Source organism: Halichondria panicea, chromosome 16, assembly GCF_963675165.1.
Source record: "Halichondria panicea chromosome 16, odHalPani1.1, whole genome shotgun sequence".
Taxonomy (NCBI): Eukaryota; Metazoa; Porifera; class Demospongiae; order Suberitida; family Halichondriidae; genus Halichondria; species Halichondria panicea.
In genome coordinates this window covers 3,841,926-3,860,217 of record NC_087392.1, presented here as the reverse complement: position 1 = coordinate 3,860,217, position 18,292 = coordinate 3,841,926, and the positions used below count along the sequence as shown (strand labels likewise).

Here is an 18,292-nt window from a genome sequence, read left to right as displayed (position 1 = left end):
TTTTCGCAAGGGTACGGTAGAGGATTACAAGTAGACTGGTGTTGTTGACGATAGACCCATTGCATTGGGTATGGTTTTGACGTCACGTTTTGATAGCCGCCATTTTGGGGTACCACCAGCAATTTTTGCACGCAAATTCAATGTAAATAATTATGGTAGTAATAAATTGTGGAAATCGTACGGGTAGAAGCGAAGGCAAGAGAGTTTTCCGACTCCCAATTGTCATCAGGAGACAAATCATTGGAGCTGAGCAGCAAGAGGCAGCGAGAATGGCTTGCAAGTATCAAGAGGAAGCCTGATCAGTTTCCTAATATAAGAGTCTGTTAGGACCACTTTGTGTCAGGATCACCTTCGATGAAAGCAGTCCATGACTATGGATCTGGATCTAGAAGGTCATTGAAAGACAATCCTAAAGAAGACTAGATCTAAGTAGCCACGAGATCGAGATTGATGATGAACAAGATGTTGATGATGAACAATAAATTATGTTGAAATGTACAGTTTACAAAGTATCTCCCATGTACTCAGTCCTGTGTAGAATAATACCTTTTCATCATTATCCTTGAAAAACGATTCATTAAGCAAGCAGAATTGGATGTCTTGTTTTAATTTTCTTGTTGCAGACAACTGTTTGTTTTTAAAGCAATCAGATCAGCTTCCAAATTATTAACGTATAAGGTGTGAGTGTAGCTGGCATTGTTGCTCTCTCTTCAAGCTCGCTTAGATTTTCCATTGTGAAATCTGTTTGGGTACTGACTGCTTCAGGCCACTCCATTTCAACAGCTACTAGTTACACTTATAAGACTACGATTGAATGTTAGTGGGAGAGACCTTGCCTATTGTTTCAAATCTACTATCTGCCGAACATTTGAATTTGTTGTTGGTCAACTTTATATCAAACTGAAGCCTTTGATCATATGGCCAGATATAGAGATGTTCTCCTAAAAACAATGCCAATGGTATTTCGCAAACATCACCCACATTGTGTGGTGATCATTGACTGTTTTGAGGTATTTATAGACCGTCCGACCAATTTATTAGCTTGAGCTCAAACATATTCGCAATATAAACATCATAATACAGTGAAATATTTGATTGGAATAACACCGCAAGGGACTGTAAGCTACATTTCAGATGGATGGGGAGGGAGAGCAAGTGACAAGTATATCACTGAGCACTGTTCGCTGCTCACTTATCTTGTACCTGGAGACACGATTTTGGCTGATCGAGGATTTGATATCAGTGACTCAGTAGGTGCATACTGTTCAACTCTCAAGATGCCCGCTTTCACTAGAGGTAAAAGCCAATTGTCTGGTATTGAGGTGGAACAGACAAGAAAAATAGCTAATGTTCGAATTCATGTGGAGCGAGTAATAGGTAATATCAGAAAAAAATGTTCTCTTCTCGGTGATACACAACCCATTGACTTTCTCATTACTTTACAGGATCAGTACTTTACAGGATCAGTCAAAAACTCTACTAGATAAAATTGTATGTATCAGTTATGCTCTTGTTAACATGTGTGATTCTGTAATAAAATGTGATTGAAAGTTGAAAGTTCATTGCCTTACCATTGACTTTGAACACAGTTGATATAATTATACATCAAAACAACAGATACAATCATTACAATAGCTTGCTGCTAGCTGTACAAATAGCATCATAAAGGTCAATGTTTTGCCATTTGTGTGTCAAAATCGATGTTATGAAATGGAGTTGACGTTATCAAGAGGTCGATGTTTACCATATCATCAATATGATTTTTCAGCACAGGACAAAATAAATGATGTATGTAGCACTGACCTAGGAATGCTGATGGCAAGCCTGTAGAAACAGGTTACATAATTATATAATAAACAATTAGATGTGAATGTTACGCATGGGCACTTGAAATGGAAGGTGCAAGGAATGTCGGAGTCGAAATTGCTGAAGAAGAAGAGATTCTTCAATGTGGCTTTGATAGTGCTGCTTGTGAGGTTCATGTCGATTGTTGGCAGGCTATTCCATAATCTTGGGAGACGATTGTAATAAAAAGTGTTTGTACGTGAGTACGTGTCATTTAGTCTATTATTGTCCGAGGATCTGGTGTAACCTGTAGTTGGTGTGACATAATCCAGAATGTTGTATCTTAGAGTGTTTTTACAAGAGTTTATGTAGAACATGATGTCTGCCAGTTCTAGATGGTACATGAGAGGGAGGAGATTTACTTGATGAGTCATTCCTTGTGAGTTAGCAGCATGTCAAAAGGTCACTAATTAAAACACCACGTGAGCTTATGTTTTACATGTAAAACTCGACATCAGCAACAACATCCTCTATACATTCGTGAAATGCACATTCATCTCCATTCACAAACATTATCATGGCAGCTACGTCACATTGAGTGTATAAATACCTATAAGCTCTTTCAAGTTGCCACAGTTTATCCTTGATTTTGTTTGGCTCTGTGACCAATAACAAGCATTTTCACTTTGGTTTTCAGAGGATATTTTGAAAACGCTTTACCAAAGCAGGAATTTGTTTCTGAGTCATCAAACAATGATTCTCCATTGGATACTTGTAAGTGTAATGATTCTCCATTGGATACTTGTAAGTGTACCTACAGATATAATAACATACATAACAAGATGCTCATAAAACGTTTACCCCGTGCGTTGAGCTTAATTCACACTGCGGTAAACAGATTTTACCTTAATTATGGGGAATGGTCGTGAATCTAAAAGCAACAGTTAGAAAACATGCACATGCAGTGTTTTTTGTTGCCTTCAAAGATTACTAGCCTATTATTTTTCAACCACTGTAGTCCATGAAAGTGTGCACACATGGTGTAATTATCTGTACATAACTTGCATGAATACAACCTCATGTGCTTTGAAATTTGAGTTACCAGCGTGTACTAAAGGGCGTAGATTTGACGTTGCTATGTAGCACCTTTCATATGTTGTAGCACCTTTTATGCTGCTTTTCACTGGGCTCTTCGGGGTCAACGACAGCGACAGGAGCTTGGTCGTCAGGAGCTGCGTTTTACCATGAATATAATTATAGTAGGTGCCCGTACGCAATGCAAACCTGTCTTCTTTCTCCCAGTCTGTAACTCACTCCTATTGGTGCACACCAGAATGATGTACAAAAATGAGATATGCGTACATTCTCCAGCACATGCAGCACGTGTCCTAGAGTGCGTAGATTTGACGTTGCTTGTAACATTTTTCCTGCTGCTTTTCACTGGGCTCTCAGGATCAACGACAGCGACAGGAGCTTGTTTGTCTGGAGCTGCATTGTACCATGAATACACAGTAGGTAGAATAACAAACCTTTCTTCTTTCTCCAAGTCTTAACACTTACTCCTATAAACGTACACCAGAATCACGTAGTACATGCGAATTACTCACTAGAATGGATGTGTCCTAGAGCGTGTAGATTTGACATTCCTTGTAGCACTTTTCCCACTGCTTCTTCCACATCAGAACTTTTGGCGCCAAGAAGAGTATTTCCTCGATAATAATCGCCCCGTGTGGACCTAGTGCTTACGGTTTTCAAATTGTATGAGGGTGGGCAATTTTTTGAGTTAACTTCACATAGTCGCAGCTTTCTTAATACGGATATAAAACACTCTCTTTTTCAACACTCTCTTTTTCAACGGTATTTCAGCCATATGTACTCTATAGAATAAGCAAAGACAAAAATAAATGTTCAGTACCATATTTAAATCTGGTGTAGGGCTCTAAGTTTGTCTCAAAGTAATACCTGTGAAGTGACACTGTTGTGCCATATCACAATACTACAAGCACACTGTATACCATTGCCAAAACATACTCTAATATAATTATGACCATGAAGCTATAGCTAGATACACCTAGAAGCAAATATCTCCAAAAGAGTATCGAACATAGGCATACTGTACATCAGATGCATGCGGAGAGTAACGTGACTTCCTGTATCTGTCACAAGCTTGGAATTTGCACACTGACCAATCCAAGCGGTGATATAATCTATCAAGAAAGTAGATTACATCACACCACCCACACTTGGATTGGTCAGTGTGCAAATTCCAAGCTTGATCATGACAGATACAGGAAGTCATGTTACTCTCCGCATACATCTGATGTACAGCATGCCTACGCTCGACGTTGGCTCACTGTTGTTCTTCTTCTCAGAGAAAACTGATGTCTAGCGAGGAAATTGAGTAGCCATCCATTACTGGCATAAAGTTATCCTCACCTATAGATAGAAGGAAGCTAATAAGTATTAATTAGTAAGTTAGTTAAGGCTATTTATACCTCTTTGGTGTGTCATCTCAAAAGCCTTTCTCCGAATACTGGTTAGAGAAGTAAGATTCTCAATCCATGATGCAAATTCCTCTTCTAACTCTGGTAGAGCTACTTTTCTATCTCCTCCTTCCAGCCTTTCTTCTTAGCTGGTGTACAAAGCAGCTGTTCTTTCTGTTTCTTCCATTCTCGTACTCTCTTTTCATCAACACTAAACTTTATACCAGCTCCTCTGTTAGTATTTTTCTCAGAAAATTCAACCACTGTTAGTTTGAAAGATGCCTTAAAACTTCGGGAACCTCTTGCTCTACACACTCGGCCATGAGACTGGGATCTTGGATCTAGGACAGGTGCTGCAGTACAGTGCAGTATCTATGGTAACAGGCAAGATAGCGTGTGCTGCCACGTGTGCGATGATAGAGTCAAAGTTCACTGAGGCTACTATTTGAGAGCAGCTACTAAATGTTTCAGCTGTGTAAAAGATTTTACAGTCTTCTTTGGATGAACGTATAGAAGGTGCTCTTTAATATTTGGCGAATTAATGAGCCATTTGAACCGACCTGGCATTTTTAGGGACTTCAAGGCCATCTTGTGCGAATCTAATTGTTGTGTGTGTTGAACAACAAAAGACGTGTACAAAATGCATGTATAGACAACAAAATATTTTATGGTTATTAATGAATATTTTCAAGTTTAGGTTCAATTCAGTGGTAAGGCCCGTGGATCCTCTTAGGTGCATATATAGTTGCTGAGCGCACCAGTGAATAGCTCAGTATACACACCTATTGCCATATTTATGCACTGTCATTGAGGCTATTCTCTTGTATACAAACTTAGCTATTGGTCCCATTCCTCCTGGTGTAGAAAAGACAAGGGGGGAGAAGGATCCGTGCTCTACTTCTCTGATGCGTTGATTGTGTGCTCTTCTGTTCGTTCTTCTTATAGCATTGACAGAGGGAAATATTTTGGTGACTCTGCGTGAAGGGGCTGAACACCCTTATGTCAAAAATACTCTTGTGCCAATGGTGAACATCTCATATTGTGGACAATTCTTTGGGGATGTGGCCCACCGTCTCTAAAAGATCTGTAGCATATGGTAAACGCAAACCGATCTTTTAGATTATCGACTTCCTGCAATTGCACATTGACAGTATAGGAGTCCATGAATCAGTCCTTTGGAACACCGTCTGAGCACTCTTGTCATGGAGTCAATTCAAAATGGAATGTTGATTGCTCACAAAACCAATGGAATGTAATTAAATTTGTGATCTTACGCCCACACGTATTTGCTAAATATAAATGTACAAATCGTCAAGTGAAGGCATCTCTCTCGTGGTGCTAAATCTTGCCCAAGGACCCCTGCTTGGCTTGCTTATGCTTCGCAGCAGCTTCTATGTATGAAGTGTTTACCATGCATTACGCATGCGTCTAAATGCGTTGAGCAAAGTTCAGTTCTTTGCTGCCTCCAAGTTCATCACCTGACTGGACTTCTGCAATCTGATTGGTCAAGACGGAATTCCGCCTTGGCACATAAAACGATGACAAGAGTGCTCAGACGGTGTTCCAAAGGAACGGCGGCTGATTCATGAGACTATGTCTCTATATGGGAAATTCTGTGGTGACGGACGTACTATTCAAAGATTTATTTTTACTGAAACACCATCATTCTTAGCATAAACCAACACAGGTGTCAGTAGAATCACTCAGTAAATTCAACTCCGTAAAATTGTTTAATTTTTTGGCTGGTTGTGGGTGAATTTTAAGTACTGTGACGGACGTATATTCATATTCAATTACATACCTAGAACTGTTCACTTATCACTTACAAAGTCTGTGAAGTGCTTATGATAAAAACAAGTATTCGTTATTTTGGAAAAGAAGAAAAATATATCTAGCGTATACTCTTACCGGCTACTTTTCCTTGTGACGGACCATACACCGATTTTGTGGCGGACGTACTCCTAAAATGTCATCAATTTAAATCGATGACATAACTTCGTAAGTCTGAGGTGAATGTAATGCATGCATGAGGAGTGGCAATGGTTGGAAGTGGCCAACAAACCCAGAGTACGATAATATGGACATCGTAAGACCTATCAATACAAAAAAAGCAGTTGGATAATTATTGTGTAAGTATAGTGATCATAATGCTTGTACTTGCTATTGTTATTTCTCCCAGAAATCCATGCCATCGTACTTCACTACCACCCACTGTTGTCTGACCGTCCGTCAACTCTCGTATAGAACTTTTTTCGTCATCAGTAGCAGTTAGTGTATTTTCTGAGTCATCGACATTTTTATCGGATTCTTGTTGTTCTAATTCTTGTTCTTCTTGAAACTTTCTTCGTTCGTACAATGCGAAACTCCGTTGCGTCTGAGGTATCAGCAACCATTAGTTTGTCTCTGCCACTGGTTTGTACGCAATGAGTCTGATGTGTTCTCGGCACTGCTAATGCACCAGCCCATTTCTGAGCAAGGAATGGCGACAGTGAATGATTTGCTTTTTCTCTTGCTATACTTGCATTTTCTACTTGGAGAACAACATTCTTGCTATCGCATTTTGATTTCATAAAATAATGTCTGCATTTAACGTTATGTGTGGAGCAAAAATGGCCCAGCGTAGGTGTCCTCCTCTGTCCCCAAGACTTCAACGTTTTCGACTCTGTCATTACTTTGCCATCAATACTTTGCCATTCATTGGTGATATCGAACTGTAGCAACACCATCGCTTGGTGCATATTTGTCAATATAATCTTTCGGACTGTACATTGACTGCTCAGGCAATCTTTACCTGAGGATCACAGGTAACTTGAAATCTTGAAACTTGACTAAAAGTGATGTATGCTCTCTCAAAGCTACAAGAAGAAGGCAAACATTCTCGTGATAAGAGCATACACATACATGCTGACTTTTTGATTGGGTAGAACGAAATGGTGTGGCTGCTGGTTGGCTGGTTTTTGCAGTCTCCAACTTCTTTTTTCTCTTGGTATTTCTTTAGTCGTAAGTGTTTCTTTGAGCGTTGTTCTTCTAACAGAGCTGCCCGCTTGGCTGCAGACGTTGTTCCAAAGTCACAGCAAAGACACCAGGTAAGTTTAATTACATGTCCAGGCTAAAGGTCGACATGCAGCTTACCTCATTAAATGCATGCCCACCTTTTCTAGAGATAATAACTGCGTTTGCTGTACATGTCAATTCATTTAGCAACTAAAAAGTGTGTTGTATTATGGATGTTTTTGTCAGGCTCTCAATTGACTTCCAACTTATCACTTGTCCCTTTTTCTAGAAAAGCAATGCAACGGATATATATAATATTATTATAATTATGTATAGTTATTAATTATAATACCGACTTCTTGAATGCGAGAAAGAGTTGCTGAAACAGTTCCTTGTTGTTTTGAGCAAGTGAGGGGCATCGGAGAAGAAGTAGTGATCCTTGTCCTCTCTGTAGGTTGACACGTTTTTAGGGCAGGTTTCTACTTGTGGCTGACACAGGTGGTAAAACCTCCTGTTCGGTTTAGCACCCTCACTGGTTAGGGAGGTCACTAGTATGCCATAAAGCTCTAGACTCTTGATCACTTCCCAAACTATGGGAAAGATTTTTTTCGCCTGCATGTGTATAATTATAGCTGATGCAAATTACGTTGTAGCACACACCCATGCATGCATGCACATGCACAGGATATAAAATATATACTTGCATGGATATAGTATTATAGAATGATGAGAAAGGGATGTACTGAAGTAGTGAGCCACAGGAATCACCGATGGTTGGCTTGAAAACAGCTCTTGCTAGGAATACGAAGGCGTGGTCAGCTAGGGTCTTGGCACTGCCATCCTTCTTGATATCAGCATTCACACTACCTAGTTGGCCGCTGTGTTTGTTGAACACTAGGTCGTTCTTGATTTTCATCTCGTCCATGACAGGGAAACATTGTGTGGTTTAGAGAGCAGCTCGCTCTCCAGAATTTCTTCAACGAACTCATGATTTTATTGTACTCTAGAGTGTGGGGTGGTCCAGTGGGTGTAATCTGTGAGAGTGCGCTCCGAAGGCAATTTAATTATTCCAGACTCAAGCTGTTGAAGATAGGTATTTAGCGTACCTTTAACAGTTCCATGAGACATTTGTACGACCAGCCTAAGTTCACCTGTGGTGTAATACCCAATAAAACAATCACATGCAGTGTTGCGATGTTTATATACGATGACCAAGTACTTGCTCTTGCTCGAAGCGAAATGACGGTTGTATTTTTCTTGTAGGTGCTGGCGTATTTTCTCATATGTTACCTTTTTATCAAGTTTCAAATTTCCGTCAAATGTGAGCATGCCCCAATGTTAGAATCAGCAACGAAGGGATTCAACGGCTTTTCCGATATCTGGAAACCGTTTCAAAATAGAATTTACTCGTTTACTCCTTTTTCGACTCAAAAAGTTCCTCTCTGCTATCTTTTTTGCTTTTAATCTGCGTATCTTTTGTACTAGAGAATTTCCTTTTATTCGTAATGTTTCTTCACATTTTCCGATTGTACAGTTAAACCATGAACCAAGAGAACCACACCCATTTAAAAGAAATCTCCATGGACAAACCCTTTCCATTATAAGTTGCAACCCTCTGATCCCTTTTCTTTTGTAGTGTCTGGTAAAGGGTCTCCTCTTGCACAAACATGTATCACCGACATAATCTTCTGAGTCATCACAATCAGAGTCAGACACTGTTGCACCATTAAGAGCGTTTTCATCACGAATTTGAGAATAGTCTGGTAGGGTAGCTTCATACGAAGCAAATGATCTTTCTAACAGGTTCCTTCGGTGAATGCTCATTTGTAAGCCTAAGGATTTCGAATACAATTCACTGAAATCAGTACCACAAACAATTTTCGAACTTTGTATAATTCGAACCAATTATACTGAGCAGTATTAAGAATTTCAATAAGAGTTTCAGGGGGAGGTATGTGTATGGATGGGTCAACATTTGGAACTGATTCACTATCTTCTGAGTCACAACTGGAATCACAGCTGGATTCATTATCGGATAGACAGGGTTCACAGTCCTGGAGACCCAATGTAATCAGTAGAGCCTTATCACGGATCATAGCAATCTTGTCGATGGACTCCCGGATAGTTTGCGCTTCTTTAATACATTCTTCTACACGAGAAGCCCTTGCTGCAATGCAATCAAAATCAAACTCTTTGCGTGCTCTACTTGGTACTAATCCAGACATCTTATACACAGAGTATCGAATTAGCTCTCTATCTTTGTCTGTTCCAGCCAGTTTTAGTAATTTTTGGAATTAGGCTTCTTACTGTCGGACTCTAACAATAGACCAGCTTCAGCAAAATGAGCTACGAGATGAATATAGGAAAAAACAGTTTTTAAATTGTTCGGCGGTACGAATTCGATCGATTTTACGGTTCGAAAGCAAACTTTGGATAGTCAATTCCATTTACAAATTCGAGCATAAACCACTTAGCCTGTCCACTCAAAAGAGTACCTATGCGTATTGCTACTAAAGGCATTTGCATACTAAAGGCATTTGCAAAAAGTGTAGGATTGCTACATCAGATTTGTATACTTGCGTGGCTTTAAACGAGGTTGAAAGCACTACATAGCCATCTCTTAGCACATTTGAAGCAACATATAGCATTTTACTGCATTTAAACTGTCTGACTTTAGCTACGAGATGAATATAGGAAAAAAACAGTTTTGAAATTGTTCGGCGGTACGAATTCGCAACTTTGGATAGTCAACTCCATTTACAAATTCAAGCATAAACCACTTAGGCTGTCCACTCAAAAGAGTACCTATGCGTATTGCTACTAAAGGCATTTGCAAAAAGCGTAGGATTGCTACATCAGATTTGTATACTTGTGTGGCTTTAAACGAGCCATCTCTTAGCACATTTGAAGCAACATATAGCATTTTACTGCATTTTAAACTCGGTTGAGATGAGTACTTGAACAATAAAGTGTGTGTGCTTGTATATAATCAGTTAACGAGAGTCCTCGAAATAGAGTCACATAAACATTGCTTGAAACAACCTGTTCCTGTTTGTTACATAAATTGCATTTAATCTGTTCTTGATACACTAAATTAAGACTATGCCTTCTCACAGCATCATCGGATGAGCCACGGGAAGGCATCACTAGTTTAAAGATGAATCAGAAGAAATGGAATGTGGTGAATCATCGCAATTTACGGGATTAATACGCGATCCATTGTACTCGTGGCAATTAGCTCAGAGGTAATAGGTGAAAATCACAAGAAGAATTTGCTATCTTTCTTTTTAGACACCGCTTTTTATTTTGTGAAAATAAATGCTTTTCGTTTAATAGTTCACGCTTCCTACACTTTAGACTCATTATTTCTTCTGTCACTTGCTCACAGAGCTTATAATTCTTTGCAGCTTCCGCTTGAGGCAAACTTTAAATATCATCATTCTGGATACATCGGTAAGTTCATCTTCAATAGACTTGACTCATCAGTCATCTCGCATAATTTTGTCGTATCTAGGTCTTTTTGGAGTAGGTGCCCTGTATGCTTTCAATCGTGATGTGCCTTTTTTGAATACATAACCACTGTCTGCTACCTTCTGTCTCGCTAGAGCCAGCAGATCGCCTTGTTTCTTCAGTAAACTGGTATCATTCAGGGCCAGTTCTATAGCATATTCATTCACTTTCTTTTCAAATTCTTTTAAGGCCATCTTTTTGTATATTATAGCAATCCGACGCTTGTAGCTGTCACTTAAATCATTAGTAGATGCCGTTTTGTCCTATTAAATTAAAAGATATCATGCCGTAAAACAATGAAGCATTGTTAATTAAAACTTACGTCATTACTGGAATATAAACGAAAGCCACTCCGAGACATTAATTTTTAGTTGACGTTGTCCACCACTCAATGTCACCTATTAAAATACAATATTATAATAAATAGTACTTATAATAATTGAGTTATTAAATATACCTCACTACTATTTGGTGGGGTGGATGGTGAGTTCTCATTTATAATGCTCGTCGATGGTCCACAGACAATCTATGTACACAAATGATACATTACACCACGTTGTGGGGCATATCATTGATAGGTGCATAATAGAAACGCCAAGTCCAAAAAGTAATTTAATTGAGCGCCAAGTAAATTCTGGAATTTATATTCTTCAGTTATTATTTCGCAGATTGAAATCGAGTTTCTATGTACAATTATTGCTGTACGTTCTAACACAATAAGCGCCATATTTTTTGTCCTATTTTTGTTTGGTGTTGAAAGACCGGTATATCAAGTTCCTGGAAATCCATTTGAAGTACCGCATTACTAGAATGTTTTGCTAGACTGTTTTACATCAACGTAATTATGACTTTGCGGGGGTTGATCAATTCGCAACAATAAAATTGCAAAACCTAAATTATTACTAGTAAATACACACGATCCTTGGCAGAGCGCAATAGTTAAATCGCAAAGGGTCACATTTTCTGGCTGATTTGGCTCATTCGCAAAGGTTCTAGTAATACAGTGCTATAGAGTATACCACCAATTATCGAATACATGGTATTTACGAACGGTTGTTCTCGAGGACAGCGGCTCAGAGTATCTAAGATGTAATACCTGTAATACCTAGGTATAGACCAGATAAGGCTCTATTCAAGTCCAAATTTACGACCAACAAAAATCTTCCTTGGCGGAGTGACCACTCAACTATTGAAACAGATTTAGTTCGAAGATAGCCACGATTCTTACAACTCTCTCTCTCGCGTACAATGTACATACTTTCACATATAACAGCAGTTTCAAAACATTCCCTAAAGTTAATGAGAACACAATAATAATGTTATTATTTTCCACAAGACTTTTTATTAGACCTTTCTGTTTGCTAGACGCACCAGCCACACAGACGACACAACCCTCAAATTATATAATAAGTATGTGTATCCAAGAGAAAGCTGATGAGCCACTCATCAAGTTGTTAATTGGAGTCTCATCCACCAAAAGGAACTACAGCAACGAAATTGAAATTGATACGAAATAACAGATGGACCTTAACGAAAGAATGTGCTTACTCTTACACTTGCAGCTTTTTTCCCGTGAACCTGGCTTTTTTGCTAATTTCGCTGGAAATCTGGGAATAACATACATGTATAGTATCTATACTGAAAAATCTTTTGCTTTCTCTTCCCATTGTAGCATCCCTGCAAGCTTTTGGGCCTTGAACACAGTCAAAAGTTTACTAAGTTCTGTACGTCAAATCGGAAATGAAATGATTTAACATGCTGTAAATATATTCAAACTGTGAATGAGATGGGTATATATTATACTGAGTTCGTCAGGCTGCATACTCGAACGTCAGCCCACAAGCATTTATACGGAATAAAAAAGTGTATTCATTTCCTTCTATAAAATAAAATTCCTGTTTTAAATAAAAGGCAGGTGTGATCATAAGAATAAAAAAAGAAAGGAAAAGAATTTCTGGTTGTGATTTCACGAGACGGTCTGATGTTGAAGCCATTATATAATTATATGTAAAAGACATTGTTTTCCAATCTCAGAGGAATGTCAATTTCTTCACATATCAGGAATCGGGCGAATTAACAGATGCTGTGTCCAGTAGACCGGCGATGTTGTTGTTGCTGGGAGCCGGAATGAGTTGTGGAAGTGAACCCAAATGTATTCTGTTTTGTTTAACAGCGTCTCAATTTTTTGCGTCTCCAACCAACTTATCAGTGGCAACCACAACAGCTTCGTATCTGATCCCAGCATATCTCGCAACGCATTCTGAACCCCTATAGTTGCATGGTGAGGACTTTACAATCTCCTCCGATCTTGGAACAGCACACAATTGGTTGTCCTCAATGAACTTCACAATAATTATTAAGTATGGAGGAGCATGCAGTAGAAGCAAGTTTGTCTTTTGATTTGACTTATTTAGAATTCATTTTTATTTAATTTCTCCTATGGTTTTTCATAGAGATTGTATTTACCCTGTAACAATGTGTACAAGTATAATTATACATAATTTTATTGGATATGTGCGCTGAGTACCAAGCTTGTTGGACTAGATTTTAAACCAACTATTTTTGTATTGGCAAGTGTTTGGAAACCCAACTCGTTAAATTTTCTGTTTTGGTTGATTTTTGTTCAAAACATGCAACAATGAATAGGACTCATAATTATAATCAACCTGAATATTGGGACTCAGCAATATCAGCAACTCTAATTTTAGCATTTGCGACATTGGTCTATTAATATTTTTGCTTGAAGTGAGAAGTACAACATACACATTCTGCATTCAAATCATATAGCATAATGCTTTCACTGGACTCATTGATTATTCATGGCATGTAGTAAAAAGTGTAGCTTAAGAAGAACGTGGGACCGATCGATCAGGACATCAAAAGATACAGTGATATCAAAGGATAGTGTGATGTTCCGCACTGTTTGGACCGATCGATCAGCACATCAAAAGATACAGTGGATAGTGTGATGTTATAAAACAACAGCAAAAAACGAGTTAAGTCCCTCATTTTTTAGCAATTGACGAAAAAAGAGGTTGGGTAGAGCAAACACTAGCTGTCACGTCTGTTATAGTTTATACATATTATTATTGGCCTGCTGCAGTCGAAGCAGGACTGCAGCAGGTTGGCTGCGTTCAATACCGCCTTACGAATATGTTCAACCATGGGGATTTTGCAATGCAGCACAATCTTTTTTCCGTGATTTAAAGTCAATAGCTGATCTCAAGTATATGGACTGGTAATGATGAATGTTTGCAGCGAACAATCTTGTGGCACCAGTAGCATGCAGACTATGATTGGTTTTACCATGTATGCCAACTTGCGAACACATTGAGAACTCGTTGTGCACATTATAGTAACATATTCTACTGGGCCATAAGTCTATGTCATCACTCCACTCTTTTCGCTCACTACGATAGGGATCTACTGCTCCAGATACCTTGCCGGCTCTATACCAGCGATGCAAATTAAAACACCTACCAAATTTTATTGGTATAGTTGAAATCGAAGCTTTACAACATTACAAGATGTTGTGAGATTATGCAAGTAACATGTTGAGGGTTATGCTCTGGTTTGCAGACATATAGCTAAAATTTTATACTTACGCTTACATAAACACACAGCTAGGACGTACTAGGTGGAATGAACATGGATTTTAATTGCTATCTTCACGATGGCGTTGTCTAGAGAAGTAGCGCTCGAGTATAGGTCCTGGGAGAAAATTTCAGCATAATTATGACATCCTAGCTCAAACAAAGGACAATACTGCTATTTGGAATAGAATTAATGACATGTGTGAACTATGCAAACAAAAAACACTCACCTGTGATTCCGATTGCCTTGTACTGTCTTTCTGCTTAATTAATTTTTGTTTAAAATGTACATGGGTTTTACATATTTTTCCTGAGGCTGTATTTTTCCAATCAATAGTAATCAACTCACGCACTCGGCTAATGAATACAGGCTTCGATTGTAGTTCATATTCTGCTTGAGTACGTCTTCTGCTTGAGTACAGCTCTCACTAGTAGAAGGACCACACTAGATTCTTTGACGAATGACAGGCACTTCAACCTTTCTAAAGTACTCGATAACTTCAATATCACCGTTATTAGTTTCGTGTAGTCTGCCAGGAATCAACAAGCTGCTCAACCTTGTGCTTGAAAATCATCATCATCACTTTCAACAAATACACCACCGACATTCTTTGAATTCTGTCCGAGGCACTTAAAAGAATCCGATAATCAGCAAGTTGGGCCTTGATGTTACGTCGTACGTGCAAGAAAAAATCAACTGCTTTGATAACCCAAACTCGTGAGTTCTCTCCATCTGTACTCCAAGACAGCTGCATCGCTACTATTAGTTGTCCTTCTCCTTTTACATAGTTTTCAGTATCTGCTTTACTCTTCCCCTACACAACAGTGTTGCCATTTAAGAAGTATACATAAAATCATGAGGTAATCGATCAAGAACAGGTTACCTCGGAAATAATTACTTGGTTGTTGTTTTTCATTATTGCCCCATCTGTGATCCCCTAATATTAAACAAAAAAGTATACAAATTTCACCCAAAAAAGCAGTACTTACATGAAGTTCCATCATACCCCTGGGCTCTTCGTCGTACTCGCAGAAGAAGAGGTCCTGCATGGTTCTTATTAGTGGTGGTAGAGTGTTTACAACTGAAATATATATGACAACCCCCAAAAGTCACCATGAATTAAATGTGCAAACAATTGAACTCACTCAAAATCCTCATGATCCACTGTTAGAAAATCAAAAAACTTCTCTATAAAAGTTTTTGCAAGATCGTTCTTGAAGTCTCTTTGCATGACCTCTGTGTATGCCTTTTTCAGACGATATAGCCTGTCGAAATATGTTCCTAGCTTGATCCCAGTAAGGAGGGATGGTTTTTGCTGTGAGCAAAAAATGCACTCAAAGAGGCCATTGTGCAGAAAAAATAGAGTTTTTATCATGATCGACTAGCAAAATGGAACCATGAGCTGCAACCAAAACATTCTACCATTGGCACATCTTTACGGTCAGGCATTCGACAAGTACAATTCTCTTCGTTGTAGGGACCGTCGGGTAGGCTCATCAGTCTCCGACCAGTCATCAGATGAGAGGGAGTAACTGCTTCTTGGATGCTGTCCATGGAAATATAGGTGAGCGGACGGGAGTTGACAATCATTTCCACTTCAGTAGTAGCCGTCTGTAATTCATCCAGAGTTAACCCTCCTCTGCTGATGGTTTTCCGCATACACAGATTGTCGTCTAAGTATGTAGTGAGTTGCTCCAAACGGTTTTTCCAGTATGCCAAAACGTTAATCATCTTTACTTGCAACATACTCAACTCTTCGCACCTTTTTCCCAACAACATTACTTGAGCTATATCACATTCCACGATATACTTGTACTATTGGATGCCCTCATAGAAGTTTGTTGGACCCAATAATCTGACGATGGGTTTAAAACTTCAGAAATATGAATCGAAGCAAAAGTTGGATCATTTAGCTCATTGCATTTGAGGCAACAATCTCTCAACTTCAGGGTGCTTGAGAATATCACGCAACATCTTGGCTTGAATGTAGTTCCATTGCCTTACAGGTATAGTCCACTGACTGTCACTTCTGGGTCGTTGCCCGCTGGCTGCTCGCTGGCTGTCGCTTCTGGGTCGTCGCCGGCTGTCTATGGGGGGGAACAAGCATGCAAAACGGACTCACGCACTCACCTCTGTTTTTTTCTTGGTTGGTGGCGGATCAAGATCCTCCTCATTGCTCTCACAAGGGACCTTTGCATAACTATGACTAGCAAATGCCCTGATGTTAGTCAGTCTCCTTTCCTTCTCCTGCATTATTGTCCAACATCATAAGCATGCACACAGCATAAAAAAACCCAGCTACCATATTACTACGATATTTTGCTGGTGAAAACCCTTTGCAAATGAGCAAAAAATTTGACATTTTGCGATCTAGTAAGGATCATGATGTCATGCAAGTAACATAATTATAGGTTTTTGCAATCTTATTTTTGCAAGGCCTTCAGCACTCGCAAAGTTTGATGCTCGCAAAACATCCTAGTAATAACGGTATATTGCTGCACATCATACTAGTGCTGTCACCGCAGATTCAACAAAACTCACTGAGTTGCTCATGTCCATAAAATAACAGTCTGTATCTAGGAGTAACCCTCCACTCGAGCATGCCATTAAATTTTCGGATAGGGTTCTCTTCCACCAACCTGTAATAAAAATTAACGTCAAACATTAAATATACACGTACACTATGCCAGTGTACAAAATATTATTTTTACACGTATGTACATGTAATTGAGCGCCAAGTAAATTCTTTCTCCCTGGTACCCATCAATAAAAAGTTCCCTTTCCGTTATTCAAAACGCACGTTTAAACGATTGCGTAAAAACGCATTTGGAACGGGTGGTTTAGTTCATTAGTACGAAACGGAAGCAATTGAAGCAATTGAAACCGCCCTTCTTGCCAAAAATGGTGATTTTAGCTGATTTTCACGGTTTCTGTTGCGTAGTAGTGTAAATTGCCACGCCCCTGTGACACATTATGACTGATCAACTGGGTGTAGTTGCCAGGTTAGGCATCACATGAGCATGGATGTAACAAAGACAAGATGATTTGTGATGTCACAAATCAATGAATATCATTGCTCTACGTCAGCAAAGAGCAGCAAAATCACCATTTTTGACAAGAAGGGCCGCTCTAGCAAAGAAGAGACTGGTCTAGCTCCTGTAAGTTAGTACAAATGAAAAGTATACTATTGTAGTACATGCTCCTCAAAATCAGACCTTAACTAGCACAAACTCAAAAAATCAATGCCTAACACATTTGCTACTAAAAATTTACAAAATTCTGTGTATCTCAGAACCTACTAACAGCCTGCACTTCCGCTGGAGCTCAAAAGATGTGCAAGGTAATGAAGTACTTGCACAACAAATTTCAGATCTTAACTCAAACATAATTATAAGATAGTTCCATGCCTAACATATTTTCCAATGTACACATATTCTAGCAGCCATTTTGGAATGATGATGTCATATGATGTAACAGGTGGTGGTCCACTGGAAGCGCCAATAGTTGAACTTTCAGTACCTGCACTCAAATTGATACAATCACATTTAGTTTAGAGGATATACACAAAAACGTAAAAAAACAAAAGTTCTACTCTCTTTGGTTGTTGCACTGTACTCTCTTTGGTTGTTGCACTGTATGCAGAAACTAACTTGACAAAAAGAGAAACATACCTTGTAATCGATCTGGTGCGGTATCAGCTTCACAGCTTTCTTCATAATGGGGTAATGAGCATGCAAAAATAAACGTGCGATAATTGCATTTTCGGAGAATGCGATGCAATTTCGAGTTGAGCTACTTAGAGCATCAATTAGCTAAATCTGAGTTTGCCATCAGCTTTTTCATGTCCACTTTACTCTGGATCAACGTTTAGCTGAGCAGAAACAGCTGCACTGCTGCACAAAACTTGCTGAGAAGTATTCGCACAA

General features: G+C 39.0%; 1 long non-coding RNA gene across 5 annotated transcripts; it reads right to left on the bottom strand.

The window, feature by feature from the left end:
• Positions 1–1,053: 1,053 nt before the first annotated feature.
• On the bottom strand, positions 1,054–17,235 carry LOC135349650 (uncharacterized). 5 transcript variants are annotated; one of them, XR_010398961.1, is made up of 12 exons: positions 16,908–17,235; positions 15,512–16,613; positions 15,356–15,409; positions 15,250–15,303; positions 11,230–15,180; positions 11,095–11,170; positions 6,177–11,035; positions 4,281–5,352; positions 4,140–4,221; positions 3,393–3,662; positions 2,932–3,273; positions 1,054–2,599 (listed from the first exon to the last, which is right to left on the bottom strand). It is a non-coding gene; the product is annotated as an uncharacterized LOC135349650 (long non-coding RNA). The 5 variants fall into 5 exon arrangements; XR_010398962.1 differs by having other exon boundaries at positions 2,932–3,662; positions 6,177–7,547; positions 7,619–11,035; XR_010398963.1 differs by having other exon boundaries at positions 2,932–3,662; positions 11,230–14,483; positions 14,596–15,180.
• Positions 17,236–18,292: the final 1,057 nt, after the last annotated feature.